Source organism: Oncorhynchus mykiss, chromosome 12, assembly GCF_057628025.1.
Source record: "Oncorhynchus mykiss isolate SJ-2025 chromosome 12, ASM5762802v1, whole genome shotgun sequence".
Lineage (NCBI taxonomy): Eukaryota > Metazoa > Chordata > Actinopteri > Salmoniformes > Salmonidae > Oncorhynchus > Oncorhynchus mykiss.
In genome coordinates this window covers 39,850,117-39,868,685 of record NC_143033.1, presented here as the reverse complement: position 1 = coordinate 39,868,685, position 18,569 = coordinate 39,850,117, and the positions used below count along the sequence as shown (strand labels likewise).

At 43.7% G+C, this 18,569-nt stretch overlaps 1 long non-coding RNA gene across 2 annotated transcripts; it reads right to left on the bottom strand.

The window, feature by feature from the left end:
• Positions 1-2,898: 2,898 nt before the first annotated feature.
• On the bottom strand, positions 2,899-18,322 carry LOC110537585 (uncharacterized). 2 transcript variants are annotated; one of them, XR_016485062.1, is made up of 7 exons: positions 18,254-18,322; positions 17,961-18,015; positions 6,674-6,737; positions 6,390-6,582; positions 5,173-5,240; positions 4,199-4,322; positions 2,899-4,049 (listed from the first exon to the last, which is right to left on the bottom strand). It is a non-coding gene; the product is annotated as an uncharacterized LOC110537585 (long non-coding RNA). The 2 variants fall into 2 exon arrangements; XR_016485063.1 differs by lacking the exon at positions 5,173-5,240.
• Positions 18,323-18,569: the final 247 nt, after the last annotated feature.

Genomic DNA, 18,569 nt, shown 5'->3' with positions numbered 1-18,569 from the left:
TTGTCACAACTCGGCTCGTGGAAAGTGACAATGAGCTCTTATAGGACCAGGGCACAAATAGGAATATATTAATTATCAATCATTTTGCTCTTTATTTAGCTATCTTACATATAAAACTTTATTTGTTCATCGAAAATTGTGAATAACTCATTACAGGTTAATGAGAAGGGTGTGCTTGAAAGGATACACATATCTCTGCAATGTTGGGTTGTATTGGAGAGAGTCTCAGTCTTAAGTCATTTTCCACACACAGTCTGTGCCTGTATTTAGTTTTCATGCTAGTGAGGGATGAGAATCCACTCTCACATAGGTACGTGGTTGCAAAGTGCATCAGTGTCTTAACAGGCGATTTGCCAAGGCAGGATACACTGAGCGCAGCCCAATCCAGACATCTGGCAATGGCTTCTGATTAAATTTAATTTTCACAGAACCGGTTGTTGCAATTTCTCTTGTACAGATAAAGGTAAGTGGACTGGAGGCAGGGCATGAAAGGGATAATGAATCCAGTTGTTTGTGTCATTCGTTTCGGGAAAGTACCTGCTTAATTGCTCACCCAACTCACTCAGGTGCTTCGCTATATCACATTTGACATTGTCCGTAAGCTGGAGTTCATTTGCACGCGAAAAAATCATTCAATGATGGAAATACCTGTGTGTTGTCCTTGTAATGCAGACAGAGAAGAGCTCCAACTTCTTAATCATAGCCTCAATTTTGTCCCGCACCCTCAAAATTGTTATGGAGTGTCCCTGTAATCTTAGATTCAGATCATTCAGGAGAGAAAAAACATCACCTAGATAGGCCAGTCGTGTGAGAAACTCATCATCATGCAAGCGGTCAGACAAGTGAACATGGTCAGTAAAGAAAACTTTAACCTCGTCTCTCAATTCTAAAAAAATGTGTCAATACTTTGCCCCTTGATAACCAGCGCACTTCTGTTTGTTGTACAAACGTTACATGGTCGCTGCCCATATCATTGCATAGTGCAGATAATACACAACAGTTCAGGGGCCTTGCTTTAACAAAGTAAACCATTTGCCCAGTAGTGTCCAAAATGTCTTTCAAGCTGTCAGGCATTCCTTTGGCAGCAAGAGCCTCTCGGTGGATGCTGCAGTGTACTGAAGTGGCATCGGGAGCAACTGCTTGCATGCGCATTACCACTCCACTAGGTCTCCATGTCATGGCTTTTGCGCCATCAGTACAGTAGATACCACCACAGTACAGATACCAGCAACATACACACACGCACGCTATGTATACAGCAGCCAATTTTGGAACTAGTACTTTTCACAAGTATCTCCTCGTTGCATGGTAACAAAAAATTATCTGCCTGCCTTCTTGGGTTTCTGGTGACAAATCCAACTATTTATTGGTGCTCTACCACCAACTAGCATGGGACATAGTCCAGAACAGCAGATTAAACTGCATTTCTGCCATGCTGTCTATAATTTCAGCCATCTCTCCAGTGCATTTCTTGAATGCCACTTTCAACCTCCAAGTCATTCAACCAACTGTCCAGGTCTACTGCCTTAAGATCACCTTCACTGCAGTTTCTCTTCATCACTTGGATCAGTGCCCTCACCTGCTCGCCCATCCTCTTGACCTCCCTAGCCATGTCTTTTTCCCTCAGTCTCTCCTTCCTCCTCCCCATCCACTTTGCAATCCATCCTCTACAGCATCCCTCATTCTTCTTCTGCCTCTTGATTGATGTCCTGACCATCATTGTGCATCATCAGACCTTCCTCCAGGTAAAGTTCTATTGAGGTCAGGTTCTCTTTGATCCTCCTCAGACTCTCCTCGTAGGTGTTCGTCCACTGTGTTTTCTTGTCCAGCTGCTGTCCGCAGGGCCGGACAGTGGGGACCACCTCCATCTGGCGTGACACCTTATTCAGTGAACTCACAGAGGCAGGGAGGAGGATGTTGGCCTTGGCCACAATAATCTCTACATAGGGTCAAACCATTGAGATGTGACACACACACACACATTTAAAAGATGCAAAGAGTTATTCAAAAACGTGTGTGTGGGGGAGGGGGGGTAGATCTGCTTTAATATTGCAGATACATTTTGAGATCTATCAATATAATTGTTTGTATCATTTCCAATCCCCCATGCAACATGCAGAACTAACCAGGAAGTCTGACTCATCGTAGGAGTGGAGAGACAGATCGTCGTCTTCTACCATATAACTCACTTCAAGCTTTGTCACCTTTTATATCCTCCTCATCCTTAACTTTCAGCGGTGGTGTCCTCCTTACATGATCCTCGTCATCACACCGTGTATCAGTCAACTTGTCAGAGACCATCCTCCTCACAGTGATGTCACTCAACAAAGACATGGACGGTAGGGTACAACTCTTTTACCTCAGATTCACAGTCAGTGAAGGAGTAGATGGAAAAGTCATCAGAATAGGAGGACGAGTTCACCTCATCATATTTTCTCTATCAGCCGAGTCACCCTTCCAGACTGAGGAGACAGAAAGGCATGTACTCATGGCAGTCATAGAATACACTGGCATTTACTCTCAAGGACCTTCCATAGTATACGATTCTTTAGCATCTTGAATGGATGATTGTCAATTCAACCAAGCCAGCCAAAATGGCCATATGAATCAACAGATTGATCTATCTGTTGTGTCTCTATGGGAATAGCAGAGATGACCTGGCTGAGAGGCTCTGGATTGATGCTCCATCCCCAGATGTTTGGTCCTGCCCACAGCTCACAATGATTGGCTGTAAACAGTAAAGAACGAATTAAACACTGCTTTTCTCATTGCAGAATGCATAACTAATGTTTATGTGTTATTGTTTTTAGATCAGATACAGTGGGGCAAAAAAGTATTTAGTCAGCCACCAATTGTGCAAGTTCTCCCACTTAAAAAGATGAGAGATGCCATTACTGATATTGAATAACGTGTTCCATCATGACCTGTTTGTTACATGACTTTTACCACTTGATCAAGTTGTTTATGCAAAATAGCTATTTGTAAATAAACAGTATAACTTGAAGACATGCAATTGTAAAAAAAATAATAATGCTTTGCTATACTTAGACTAGGTAGTAATTTATGGCTTCTCTTTACTGTGCACAATGACCAATTAATTATAAAAATGTTTTGGTGCTTTTACATTTTTTTTTGTGACATCCAATTGGTAGTTACAGTCTTGTCTCATTGCTGCAACTCCCTACGGACTCGGGAGAGGCGAAGGTAGAGAGCCATGCGTCCTCCGAAACACGACCCTGCCAAGCTGCACTGCTTCCTGACACCATGCCCGCTTAACCTGGAAGCCAGCCACAACAATGTGTCGGAGGAAACACCGTACACCTGGCGACCGTGTCAGCATGCATGCGCCCGGCCCGCCACAGGAGTTGCTAGAGCAAGGACATCCCTGCCAGACAAACCATCCCCTAACCAGAACGACGCTGGGACAATTGTGCGCCAACCCATGGGTCTCCGGGTCGCAGCCGGCTGCGACAGAGCCTGGACTCGAACCAGGATCTATAGCAGCACAGCTAGCAACTGCGATGCAGTGCCTAAGACCACTGCGCCACTCGGGAGGCAGGGTTTCATATTAAATCATGCATAAATCCCTTGTGACAAGAGGAATGGACGTTTCAGACAAAAAATGAAATTGCTAAAAAATGTCTAGCGTTTTTATCTATTGGTAACAGGGTTGATATATTATGCTCGACACACTAAGTTTTCCACCACAAAACAGAACTAGCTCATGAGCTCAACTAGCACCTGCATTTTGGAGCTATGTCTAAAAAGCTTTTTGTCTTTTACAACTCTCCCATTCACCTGTGTGAACTTCATTTTTGTGGCATGCTAGCCTTTTACCGGCTGCGGAGAGCCTTTTCTGTTTGCATTTTGTTGTGCACCAGGTTTTCATGTCTTTCCATGTTCTGTTTGTGAGAGCTGGCTCTGACCCATAACAGTCAATCCTCTTTGCCAGGAACCTTCTTTAGCACTTTACATTTTCCCAAATGCTTCCAAACTGATGCTTTCTCACAGCTGCTCTTAGTCTTGGGTTGAGAAGTCATTCTCCAAACCTAATCACAAACAAAGAAAAGATTAAAACACATGACGGTCCAACACAATAGGGGAGGGGGGCATAGGGAAGGTAAGGGAGAGGAGATAAAAAGAAAATAATTCCTCCGTGTCAGGTAAGCAGTCTCGAAGTGTACCCTCACCAACTTACCGGACTGAGTGAGTTCTGAACATCCCTCGCTGTCCTCTGTTCCTGCGTCCAAGTCTTCTTGGGCCTCTTTCTGGTGTCTGTCTTTACTTTTTAGTACGTTTTCTCAGTTCTTTCTCAGGCTTGCCTGAAAAACACAAAAGGATGGAACATACATAAGAGTAACAACAAATCCACATATTAGCAAGCAACGACATTACATTTTTGCTCAGCCTGGTAAGTTTGACGGTAGACTGCGGATGTTCCCTTGCTTACGAAAGCAGCCAGTGTCGACCGTCACAGAATTACCAGGCTGAGTGAGTTCTGAACACCTGTCACTCGAGCTTTCGCTGTCAGGTTCATACTCACTGATGCAGCCGGTGTCACTCAGCTGGTGTTTTGTATCATATTTGTACAACAGCTGATGAAACTATGAAAAAATGTTATCAGTGTAATTTCCTGATAGTTGCTGATTGAAAATACAATCTACATAAGACATTCTAAATCAGCAGGTTTTGCATTGGTGGAGTTTTGGCTTGCTTGGTGACGTCACCAGGTGGTCTAAGTTAATAGACCAATAACAAAGAGTTTGAAATCTCTCTGCCAATAACAGCTCATTTTGAGGCTACATTTCCCTCCCATTAGTGGATTGATCCATGTTTAACCATGTTTTGAGGCTATAGAGTGTTTGTTTACATGTACTTTGTTTACCCACATTGAAGTAAAACAAGCTTATATGCTGAGTTCTGATGGGGTACAACTGTTGAACTAAGCTCATGAGGCATTTATAAGTTATATTCTTCAAGAATCAATGGGTATATATCATTCAATTGCAGGTCCAAAAATTGATTTTGCAAATTTAAAATGCAGGAAATGAGGAGGTGGTTGACGGTTGGCTACATACCTTGGCAAAATAGATTCCTGCTTTTATCCATGTTCTGACGAGAACAATTTTAAAATAGACATGTCATTAATACATGTATAGTATGACAGATTACCTATGACAGCAACAACTGTCTCTCCAAATCAAACCTTCCCTTCTAGCACCGCACTGTCTCTGTCAGTCCTGCAGGAAATAAAACATGTTTTCACAAAAAATATATATATAATTGGACCATCCGGATATCCATATTTGAATAGTGAAATATTCCAAATGCCTTTCCCTAGCTGCCATTTCAAAATACAATCACCTCTAAACAAAATGTCTCACATTGTGACTTGTGCAAATAACTCGGCATGCCACAGGAAAGCAACCGAGCTAGGACCACATTTGCATTACAATGTAGCTAGCTACCAGTAGCTAGTTTAACATTACTCCTATGGAGTTATTTAACATTATGCACAACACAACATTCTTCCATATGAGAACATTGTAAGAATTATAAGAATTTCTAGCTTAAAGTATGCCTAGCAATGTAATAACCTTATTAATATAATGTAGCTGCCATAACACATATAACTCAACCTACTTTCATTTAGACTATGCATTTAGACTAAGGAACAGAGCTGGCTTACTGCTGAGCACTGATAACGGTATCTCATGACAAACACCAGCTGCATGTACACTCCCAACCTTGAGAAGCAGGAACAGACAAGCACACACACATAATCTCCTTCTTAGCTGAACATTGTGTGACAAGGAACGGCACGACGTGAAGAGAGGGATGACGGACGGCCCAACAGGACCAACCAGAAGACCAGAACTTCTAGACTCAACCTACTTTCTGTACTGTATATAACATACATGCACTCTGTTATCGCTGCTTCTTTTCTGCTGGTTCCTTATGAGCTGAATGAAATGGGCCCGTATACGTTGTACCAGATATCTTTACTCATAATTAAACTGTCGCATGTCATACAATTTACCACCTTGTCTGAATCGATCCTTGACCGGTTCGCCCTCCTACATATCCCATTATCAACAACATCTAAGACATCATAGCAAAGATAAGCAATGCAATAATAATCGATTCCGAAATGTATTAATGTCTACTCCAGCAACCATTAGCAGCTAGCTGGCTAATTAACCTATCAGTATAGCCAGGAAAAATGGCTCGCTAGCTAGCTAACAAAATGCTACAACAGAGCTAATACTTTTCCATGCATCTACGAAATGTAGCCCGCTACAGCTACATTGGCCGAGTTATTGTTGAATAATAACGAAGCTATAACGATTCATTTAAAATAATATCGCTAGTAACTTCAAAATACTTACAGCTGAAATACACTGCTGTTTTCTTTATGAGCATGGTGAACTGAGGAAGCCGCATCCACCTGCCGTGTTGTGGGGGAGGGGACAAGTTCCCCAAATAGACCCTGGCTTTGGATCAGATTTGAATTCCCCCCGCGAATGGTCCTTGTTAGGTTTGGGGAGGGGAAGCTGATCCTAGATCTGTATCTAGGGGAAACTTCGCACCAGCACATGCAACGATCTCAGGATTGACAGATCATGTTCAAAATATACCAGTAAGAAATTGGTTTCAGAATATAATATATTACCTTTAGCAGTTCTAATGTCTTCATTTGCCCCATTTCATTAGTCTTGTTGATTGATTGCTGATATCTAGTTTCACAGAAAAGATGGTGTTGATGAAGAGCATCCATCCATGTATAGACATATAGTTCATACTGGTGGTCCTACCCATTACCCACTTCACTCCATTAACCCGAAACTTGCTGCTCACATGGTGGTTTGTCTAAATGTATTTGACTTTAGGTTAGTTAAGGTTAAGAAGGTAAAGATTGTGTTTGGCTGTGTTGGGAGCACTAGTGGCAATGCTGCCTCACCCAGATCACACATTGCCCTATATACGTATATATTGTAGCAAGCTTAACCCTACACTTACCACCTTCTGATCTCTTGGTGTAATGAATAAGGTGTTGGCTTGCTAGTCGCTGGACCGGGGTTCGAGTCCCAGTTGGAGCTACCCCCAAGTTTGTTACATTGGTATCAGAAGTGGGATAGTGCCTGTGAAGCCATCAAAGATGTGTGTACACGTGAGAGACTTGCTATAAAGAAGTGTGGCGGCATGCTCTCCCCAAGGAAGGAGGTCTCAGCTGACTCACGTTCTGTAGCAACTTTAATCCAACACCGAGTGAACACATCGAGAGGTTTGGACATATTGGAGTAGCACTTAAGGTGTTGGCTTGACAGTTGATGGACCCAGGTCCAAAACCTGTTTTGGGGCGACCGCCGGAATTTACAAAAATATATTTGTTTGCCTACGGCAGTCCTTCTCAAATAGTGGGGCGCGCCCCCCTGGGGGGGCTCGGAGCGATGCCAGGGGGAACATGCTTTTTTTTGCCGCAGGGAGTAGGGTTTTTTTGCACCGAACAAGAGCACACAGTACAGAGCAGGAGATATGAAGTGCAGATAACAAACCCTTAAGAGACACCATGGAAAAATATTTAACAGGGATGAAAAGAAAGGCAGAGAGAGACGGAGATAATGAGACAAACGTAAGTCTCCCAAAAGCTAAGAGGAAGCGTATGTAGCGCTTGGCTTCACTGTGACTACGGTGGGAGACGAGGAAAGACCGGTATGTTTACTGTGTATAAAAATGTTGGCAGCAGACAGCATGAAGCCAAATAAATGAAGGCGTCACTTAAAGACATTACACCCCAATCAAGCCGCTTGAGTTTTTTCAGCGAAAACGTGCCGAATATTGCCAACAATCGTCCCGCTTTGTGAATGCTACTTCAGTAAACCAGCGAGCACTGTTAGCATAATATAAGGTGGCATACCAAATTGCTCAATGCAAAAAAAAACACTCCATAGCAGAGGAGCTGATACTGCCTGCAGCATTAGACATGGTCTCTGTCATGCTGAATGACGCAAGTGCTGCAAAAATAAAAACTATCCCTCTGTCCAATGACACTGTCGCCAGACGTATAAATGACATTGCTAACGATCTTAAAGAACAGCTGATAGATAAACTCAAAGACAAACGTTTTGCCTTACAGTTCGATGAAGCAACTGACAGCAACAAAGACTGTTTGTTTATCGCTTATGTACGTTTTGACATGACAAACTCCCTGTGAGAGGATCTACTTTTTTGTAAATATGTCAGAGACAGAGCCACAGCTGAAGAGCTATTCAAAATGCTGGACTGCTTCCTGACTGAGAATGGGCTAAAGTGGGAGAACTGCATTGGTGTTTGCAGTGATGGTGCACAGACCATGGCAGGGATGAGAAAAGGACTTCGGGCACTCATCAAGAAGGCCTCACCTAATGCTGAGTGGACACACTGTGTTATACACAGAGAAGCACTGGCATCAAGGCACCTTTCCTCTGAATTAAGTGAGGTTATGACTGACATTGTAGGTGTAGTCAATTTTATAAAGACCAGACCACTAAAAACAAGAGTCTTCTCTGCTATCTGTGAGGAGATGGGAGCTGAACATCAAGCTGTGTTGTTTCACAGTGAAGCAAGGTGGCTGTCACGAGGAAAAGTCTTGTCCCGAGTTTTTGAGCTCAGAGAGCAGATAAGAATGTTTTCGGAGCAGGAGCACAAGTATGACCTCGCAGAAAAATTTTGTGATGAGAACTTCCTGGCAAAACTGGCCTACCTGAGTGACATAGTTGGAAAGCTAAATTAACTAAATCTACAGCTTCAAGGGAAAGATACACACCTCCCTCAGGTCACAGACAAGATCAGCTCTGTCACTCGAAAGCTTGCAATGTGGGGCAGGCGACTTGATGAAGGAAATACTGATTCATTCGAGTACCTGCATGAATTTGTTGACACTACTGACTATGATGCCACCTCAGTGATTCTATATATTAAGGAGCATATTTCATCACTGATGGGATTCTTTAAAAAGTACTTCCCTGAAAACAGTTCCCAATATGACTGGGTGAGAGATCCTTTCAATGCACCAGCTCCAACTGGTTTCAGCTCTGCAGAGGAGGACCAGTTCATTGATATGACGTCTGACTCCACATTGAGACTGAGGTTCACATCACAGACACTGAGTGAATTCTGGCTGAGTGTTGAGAGGCAGTATCCACTCTTAGGGCAGAGGGCAATGGGCATTCTTCTTCCTTTTGCAACATCTTATCTTTGTGAGACTGGCTTCTCTGCTGTTGCTGCACTGAAGACCAAGTACAGGTCCCAGCTAAACATTGAGCAGGAGCTGAGAGTTGCAGTATCATGCTTCAAACCCCGCTTCGAAAAGCTGTGCTCTGCAAAACGTGCTCATTGTAGCCATTAATCCTGACTTCCTCATTTTGATAAAAAAAAATCAGCACAAATTGTTTTATTCATTTTTGTTTTATAGGCCAAAGTGTTTCATATATTGTGCTCCTGAGTTAATGTTGCTGATCAATTTTTAATAAATAATTATTATTATTTATTGATTATATTTTATTTTTCAGTATCAAATGGTGAAAAAATGTTTACAGGTTAAATAAGGATTAAAAAAAATAAAAAATTCAGGCAAATTGATGCACTTTAAGTCTTTTCTGTTACAGACTAAAAACAATGTTAATAAAGTTATTATTTGTTGTAAGTTGATCTATATTTCTTTCTTTTTTCTTTTTTTGTTTTCTTTAATGTTAATAAGGATAAAATGTTATGCAGAGGTGTACTTATAACAATTTTATAGACACATGATGCTATTTACAGTCGCGGCAGCGAGTTGGGGGGCGCGAAATGTTGACTTCTTCCTAGGGGGGGCATAACAGAAAATAATTGAGGAGCACTGGCCTACGGGCAGGGAGACCCGGGTTTGAGACAAAAAGGGGCATTACACCATTGCTGTTTGCAAAAAAGCAACAAAACGTGTGATTTGATCTGAACTGGCAGATCTGTGAACAACCCCTTCAGAAAAACAAATTCCCTTTCTTCCCCGTAACATGGACTAATAAAGTTGTACTGGCGCCAGAGAGGATGGCTGCCGTTTTATTGGCTCTTAACCAACCATGCTATTTTGTTTGATTTTTCGCTTTGATTGAAACTTATTTTGTACATAATGTTGCTGCTACCGTCTCTTATGACCGAAAAGAGCTTCTGGACATCAGAACAGCGATTACCCACCATGAATTGGACAAATAATTTTTGTTTAATGAGTCAGACGAGAGGGATTTACTCCAGACACCTGAACAGGCCCTCATCCCCGTCATTTGTAGGAAAAAATATGTAGATTTTGCAGAAGGAGATCGGGGTGGCATGTGAGGATTTATCGACAAGTGGCTAATCTGCCTTGCCATCCGTACTGTTGGCCAACGTACAATAGCTGGAAAATAAATGGGACAAACTAAAAGCACGTATATCCTACAACGGGACATTAAGAACTGTAATATGTTATGTTTCACAGAGTCGTGGCTGAATGACATCATAACATACAGCTGGCGGGTTTTATACTATCGGCAGGATAGAAAAGCATCCTCTGGTAAGACAAGTGGTGGCGGTCTATGTATATTTGTAAACAACAGCTGGTGCCCGATATCTAAGGAAGTCTCAAGGTTTTGCTCGCCTGAGCTAGAGTATCTCATGATAAGCTGCAGACCACACTATCTACCTAGAGAGTTTTCATCTGTATTTTAGGTAGCTGTCTACACATCACCACAGACCGATGCTGGCACTAAGATCGCACTCAATGAGCTGTATACCGCCATAAGCAAACAGGAAAACGCTCATCCAGAGGCGGCACTCCTAGTGGCCGGGGACATTAATGGAGGGAAACTTAAATCAGTTTGACCTCATTTCTACCAGCATGTTAAATGTCCATCCAGAGGGGGAAAAAACTTTAGAACAACTTTACTCCACACACAGAGATGGGTACAAAGCTCTCCCTCGCCCTCCATTTGGCAAATCTGACCATAATTTTAACCTCCTGATTCCTGCTTACAAGCAAAAATTAAAGCAGGAAGCATTGGTGACTCGGTCAATAAAAAAGTGCTCAGATGAAGCAGATGCTAAACTACAGGACTGTTTTGCTTGCACAGACTGGAATATGTTCCTGGGATTCTTCCGATGGCACCACATTAGTCACCGGCCTCATCAATAAGTACATCGATGACGTCATCCCCACAATGACTGTACGTACATACCCCAACCAGAAGCCATGAATTACAGGCAACATCTGCACTGAGCTAAAGGGTAGAGCTGCCTCTTTCAAGGAGCGGGACTCTAACCCGGAAGTGTTGTGTATTGATATTCTATTGTTGTCCCATTAGGGCACCTGTAAACGCCCCTTGCTTACCTACGTTGAAATGCTCTGAATGTTTCTCCCTGTGAAATGCATTAAACAATGCCCACATTAATTTCTACTCCCGTCTCATGTCCTGTCCTTACATTAGTTGTATAAGTAATACAGTGTGCTATACAACAAAACTGGCGACGAGGAAGAAACGTTCTCACGTTTGTGCTCATCATTTTCTGCAGAAAGTCTGAGGTAAATTCGTAATTTTTGGGGGCTGTAGAAAGGCGCAAACAAAACGTGGAGCTAGCCAGTCGAGTAATGCTAGCTAGCCTTTGATGTCACAGCAACGAGAGCCTCGAGGGATAGGAAGAGTTTCGCTGCGGGAGAAAGCTAAGTCAGCGTGAGTTAAAAGAAAGGAAAAAAAGGGTCTGGGAGTAAAGGATCGTCTGAAAAGTGTGAGAGAGAAAAATAAACTGAAAATGTCTGCATTGATTGGAAATATAGGAACATTTGATGAATCTGTGGAACAATGGAGTTCTTACACAGAACGTTTTGAGTACTTTGTGTTGGCAAATGGAATTAAAGCAGAAGTCGTTGTGCCAACATTTTTGACTGTTATGGGAGGAAAAACATTCAATCTACTGCGCAGCCTAGTAACGCCTGAAAAACCTGGTGATAAATCATATGATGAAATTGTGGCTACCTTAAAAGGACATTATTCTCCCAAACCACTGATAATCGCAGAGAGATTCCGGTTTCATAAGAGAAATCAAGAGGAGGGGCATCAATCTCACAGTTTGTGGCTGTATTGAAACAGTTATCTGAACACTGTGAATTTGGGCGATCAATGAGTGACACTATACGTGATAGGTTAGTGTGTGGCATGCACAGCGAGGCAATTCAGTAATGCCTTTTGACTGAGAGTAACTTAACATTGCAGAGAGCAATAGAAGCGAGTATGTCAATTGAAATGGCAAATAAAGACGCACAACAGCTAAGTGCATCGACCAAAGTGCATAAGGTGTCTACGGAGTTAAAAAACAAGGCAGGAGGTGAGAAGCCATGCTATCGCTGTGGGAAACCAGGTCACCAAGCAGTGGAGTGTTGGTGCAGAGACTTAGACTGCAGAAGTTGTGGAAAAAAGGGTCACATCGAACATGCATGTAAAAACAAAATGACACAATCAAACAAAAGTACTGAACAAAGGAAAAGCGACTTCAGGAAGTACAAAAAGAAAGTGCATAAAATGGAGCACACAGAGGATGAACAAAATTATACCCTGTCTGAAGGGGAAGAATCTTTGCATGTTATGTCAATTTCAGACAATGGATACTGGGTGACACCACTACTAGATGGAAACGCAGTACGGATGCAAGTGGACACTGGAGCAGCCATATCTTTGCTGTCTGAGGCTGTATACAAGGATAAACTACATCACCTCACACTACAGCCCACAAAGATGACGCTGAAAACATACACTGGTGAGATTGTTCCAGTGAGAGGAAGTGTGATTGTTACAGTGGAGCTCAACAAACAGAAGGTAAAGATATCACTCTACATTGTGAGAGGCAACCATCCAGCATTGCTAGGACGGACATGGCTGGAAAAGATCAAACTAAACTGGCAGGAAATTCACATGGTTGCAAAAGAGGACACAAACCTACAAGGGATATTGAGGAAACACGCGGATGTGTTCAAAGGAGACCGTGGCAGTATGAAGGACATAACAGTTAAACTGACCGTGAAACCAGACAGCAAGCCAAAATGCTTCAAAGCTAGACCTGTCCCATACGCCATAAAACCAAAAGTTGAAATTGAACTAAACAGACTAGTCGAGAGTGGAGTATTGGACCCAGTGAATGTTAGTGAATGGGCTACACCCGTTGTTCCAGTCATAAAAAAAGATGGATCACTCTGTGGTGATTTCAAAGTCACCAGTAACCCAGTCTTGACTGCTGAAAAATATCCACTACCCCTCATTGACGACCTCTTTTGTGGTTTAGCTGGAGGACAAAAATTCAGTAAGATAGACTTATGTCTACAGATGCATGTGGACCAAGAGTCACAAGAACTGTTGATGCTACACTACAGATTGGAGGAGTACGGTCTGAGGGTCCGGAAGGACAAATGCAAGTTTTTCCGTCCCTCTGTTGAGTACCTGGGCCACGTCATCGACAGTTCGGGGGTCCACAAGGCACCATCGAAGGTGAAGGCCGTTGCGGAAGCTCCATCCCCACAGTGAGTCAACTGAGATCATTCTTAGGACTGCTGACATACTACGCAAAGTTTGTGCCAAACCTAGCTAACATGTTAAAGCCACTGCTTGAACTTTTGAACAAAACCAAACAGTAGAAGTGGACAGACAGATGTGAGGAGGCCTTCATGAGAGTGAAAACAGCCTTAGCTCAGTCAGAGGCCCTAACCCACTTCAACCCCAACTTGCCATTACATTTGGCATGTGATGCATCGCCTTATGGCGTTGGTGAGGTTGTCTCACACATCATGCCATCAGGTGAAGAAAGGCCAATTGCTTTCGCATCATGGACCTTAAATAAAGCCGAGAGCAATTATGCACAGATAGAGAGTGAAGCACTCACCATTGTGTTTGGAGTTAAGAAATGTTAACAGTTTCTGTTTGGCCAATGATTCACTCTGCTGACGGACCATAGACCACTCACCTCCATCTTTGGTCCCCACACCGGCATTCCGTCGCTTGTCGCTTGTAACCAGCCACATGCAGCGATGGGCGTTATTGTTATCTGCTCACCCGTACGATAACAAGTACAGAAGGTCTGAGCAGCACTGCAATGCAGACGGCCTCTCAAGACTTCCCTTACCTGTCGCACACACTGAGCACTCCCAGGCTGAAATCTTCTACTTCAAGGTAGTGACGAACGCCCCAGTTACATCTGTCCAAGTGAAAAAGTTCACCCACACTGATCCAGTGATGTCTGAGGTCGTGGACATTGTCACTCTTGGAAAAGAAGGAGAGATGTCGGTCAGCCTACAACCTTACCTAGTGAGGAGAAACGAGCTCACAGTTCAGTTTGGATGCTTGCTGTGGGGTTTTCGAGTCATCATACCGCCGCCACTGAGAAGGCAGGTGCTTGAAGAACTCCATTCAGGGCACTGTGGCATGGTGCGAATGAAGGAGATTGTATGCAACTACTTTTGGTGGCCAGGTCTGGACGCAGCTATCGAAGACAAGGTCAAGTCATGTTCTGCATGTCAAAAGATGAGGAACATGCCTCAGCTAGCCAGCTAGCACCACTACACCCATGGGACTTCCCAGAGGAGCCTTGGCAGCGAGTCCACATAGACTATGCAGGCCCACAGGAGGATCGTATGTTCTTAGTCGTAGTTGACGCACACAGCAAATGGCCTGAGGTCACAGTGATGAAGAGCACCTCAGCGGAGAGAACTATCGAAGAGCTACGGTCAATCTTCAGTCACTTCGGCTTGCCAACGCAACTCGTTAGTGATAATGGCCCCCAACTGGTGTCTGAAGAGTTCCGGTCATTCATGGAAGCAAATGGAATTCAGCACATCAAGTCAGTGCCGTATCACCATGCAACAAACGGCCTCGCTGAAAGGTTTGTCCAAACGACGAAGCAAGCTTTAAAATCATCACAAGGGAACAGCTCCCTCAATAGGCGTCTAAACACCTTCCTGTTAACCTACAGAAACACTCCCCACTCTACAACCAAAGTGGCACCCGGGTCAGCCATGAAGAAAAGATAGCTTCGCACGCGACTCGACCTCCTGAGACCTCCAAAGACGAGACAGGTTGTACAGACACAACAGAGAGCACAGGTGGAGAGACGGAGCAAAGCAAAATACAGAAGCTTCATAGCTGGAGAGAGAGAGTTCTTGCTCGGAACTACTGCAAAGGTCCAAATACCAGCCACAGTGGTTGCACAAACAGGACTTGTTTCCTACACAGATCAACTGTTGCCAGGAACCAACCTCAGAGATGACTCGTGTCAAGTGACAAACCAAGATCAGCTACTGGAGACCTACCATGACTACGAGCTATAACCTGAACATCCACTGCAGCAATCTACAAATGTGGAAAGTGCTCCAGACTCACCTGAACCAGCCAGAGTGCCTACTCAGGGTACTGTTGCACCCCAGTCTGGGCATACACCATCACCACTCAGACTCAGAAATAATGTGACTGTAGACTCAACTGTATGTCAAGAGAAAGAATACCCCCTGACAGGTTGACTATTTAGTTCAGACTAACCTCCGACATTAGGGAAGAATACACCCCAGGGTTAAGTCTGGGGACTGAGGCAGTCTAGCTTCTATCCCTAGTTTAGAAAAGGTTATTCTGAAAAGTTAATTTATTTACATTAAGAGAACTTATATTAAAAAGAAAACAATAGGCAAAACAGTGAATATTTACTTTTTCCTAATGAGTCACCAGAGGTAAAGGGGGAGGTATATGTTGTGTATTGATATTCTAGTTTTGTCCCTTTAGAGAACCTGTAACCCCCCCTTGCTTACCTATGTTGAAATGCTTGGAATGTTCTTCCTGTGAAACGCATTAAACAATGCCCACGTTAATTAGTTGTATAAGTAATACAGTGTGCTATACAACAGGAAGCTTATAAGAAATCCCACTATGCCCTCCGACGAACCATCAAACAGGCAAAATGTCAATACAGGACTAAGATCGAATCGTACTACACCAGCTCTGACGCTCGTCAGATGTGGCAGGGCATGCAAACTATTACAGACTACAAAGGGAAGCACAGCCGAGAGCTGCCCAGTGACATGAGCCTACCAGACGAGCTAAATAACTAATATGCTCGCTTCGAGGCAAGTAACAATGAAACATGCATGAGAGCATCAGCTGTTCCAGACGACTGTGTGATCACGCTCTCCGCAGCCGATGTAAAACCTTTAAACAGGTCACCATTCACAAGGCCGCAGGGCCAGAAGGATTACCAGGCTGTATACTCCGAGCATGCGCTGACCAACTGGCAAGTGTCTTCACTGACATTTTCAACCTCTCCCTGTCTGAGTCTGTACTACCAACATGTTTCAAGCAGAAAACCATAGTCCCTGTGCCTAAGAACACTAAGGTAACCTGCCTAAATGACTACCAACCCGTAGCACTCACGTCTGTAGCCATGAAGTGCTTTGAAAGGCTGGTCATGGCTCACATCAAAACCATTACCCCAGAAACCCTAGATCCAATCCAATTTGCATACCGGCCCAACAGATCCACAGATGATGCAATCTCTATTGCACTCCACACTGCCATTCACACATGGACAAAAGGAGCACCTATGTGAGAATGCTATTCATTGACTACATCTCAGCGTTTAACACCATAGTGCCCTCAAAGCTCATCACTAAGCTAAGGACCCTGGGACTAAACCCCTCCCTCTACAACTGGATCCTGGACTTCTTGACGGGCCGCCCCCAGGTGGTAAGGGTAGGTAACAACACATCCGCCACGCTGATCCTCAACACGGGGGCACCTCTAGGGTGCATGCTCAGTCCCGTCCTGTACTCCCTGTTTAGTCATGACTGCACGGCCAGGCACGACTCCAACACCATCTTTAAGTTTGCCGGTGACAACAGTGGTAGGCCTGATCACAGACAACAACGAGAAAGACTATAAAGAGGTCAGAGACATGACAATGTGGTGCAAGGACAACAACCTCTTCCTCAATGTGATCAAGACAAAGGAGATGATTGTGGAATACAGGAAAAGGAGGACTAACCACGCCCCTATTCTCATCGACGGGGCTGTAGTGGAGCAGGTTGAGAGCTTCAACTTCCTTGGTGTCCACATCACCAAACTATCTTGGTCCAAACACACCAAGAGTCGTGAAGAGGGCACAACAAAGCCTATTCCCCCACAAGAGACTGAAAAGATTTGTCATGGGTCCTCAGATCCTCAAAAAATTCTACAGCTGCACCATCGAGAGCATTCTGACTGGTTGAATCACTGCCTGGTATGGCAACTGGTCGGACTTTGACCGCAAGGCACTACAGAGGGTAGTGCGTACAGCCCAGTACATCACTGGAGCCAAACTTCCTGCCATCCAGGACCTCTATACCAGGCGGTGTCAGAAGAAGGCCCTAAAAACTATCAAAGACTCCAGCCACCCTAGTCATAAAATGTTCTCTCTGCTACCACATGGCAAGCGGTACCGGAACACCAAGTCTAGGTCCAAAAGACTTCTTAACAGCTTCTACCCCCAAGCCATAAGACTCCTGAACAGCTAATCAAATGGCTACCCAGTCTTTTTGCACCCCCCCACTGTTTTAAGCTGCTAATACTCTCTGCATAGTCACTTTACCTCTACCTACATGTACATATTACCTCTATTACCTCGACTAACTGGTGCCCCCGCACATTGACTGTACCAGTACACCCTGTATATAGCCTCGCAATTGTTATTTTACTGCTGCTCTCTAATTATTTGTTACCTTTATTTAAATTATCTATTTTTTACTTAACACTTATTTTTCTTAAGCTGCATTGTTGGTTAAGGGCTTGTAAATAAGCATTTCACTGTAAGGTTGTATTCGGCGCATGTGACAAATAAAATTGGATTTGAGATTAACTTTGCTGACGAAACAACTTGTGTAAAAGATCTGTCACAAACTACATGCATACCATTTCAGTCCTGGCCAACCAAGCTGTTGAGGTAGTCTTTATGACGTACATAACGCTGAAAGGAGGAAAAGAGAGGAGAGGTCATCATCATAGGACATACTCTAACCTGCCTGAAAGGCTATAATAATATTTCATCAGTGTACTTACTGTATGTACATGCATAAGGACAAATCTGACATGAGGCCACTTTGGGATACAAAAACAACAACAAGTTTTGATTTTGGGATGAACTATAATACAAGTATTGTTACAGTGCACCAACAGTGAATAACACTACACACTCAGTCACTCACGTCTATATATGCACTGTTGCTGTTCCGTCTCCTCTGGTCTGACGCCACACCTCCCTCTTCTCCCCCTCCGTCTTAACCTTGGGTGCAAACACACAGCATCATAACACAGTAAATGGCTGGGAATGTATGAATTCTGCTACCAAGTAAGTGACCCTTACTTGAGCTAGGGGTAAAACATTTTGACTTCAGCGGGTGCGGGTCACTGGCCTGTTGGGCTCTTTGCCTTTGTTGAAGTCTGGTTTGATGGTAACCACTCCATTTCCATCTGCTCGTATCGTGCAGAACAAGCATTCCTTCTCCTTTTGGCCAAGTCTGA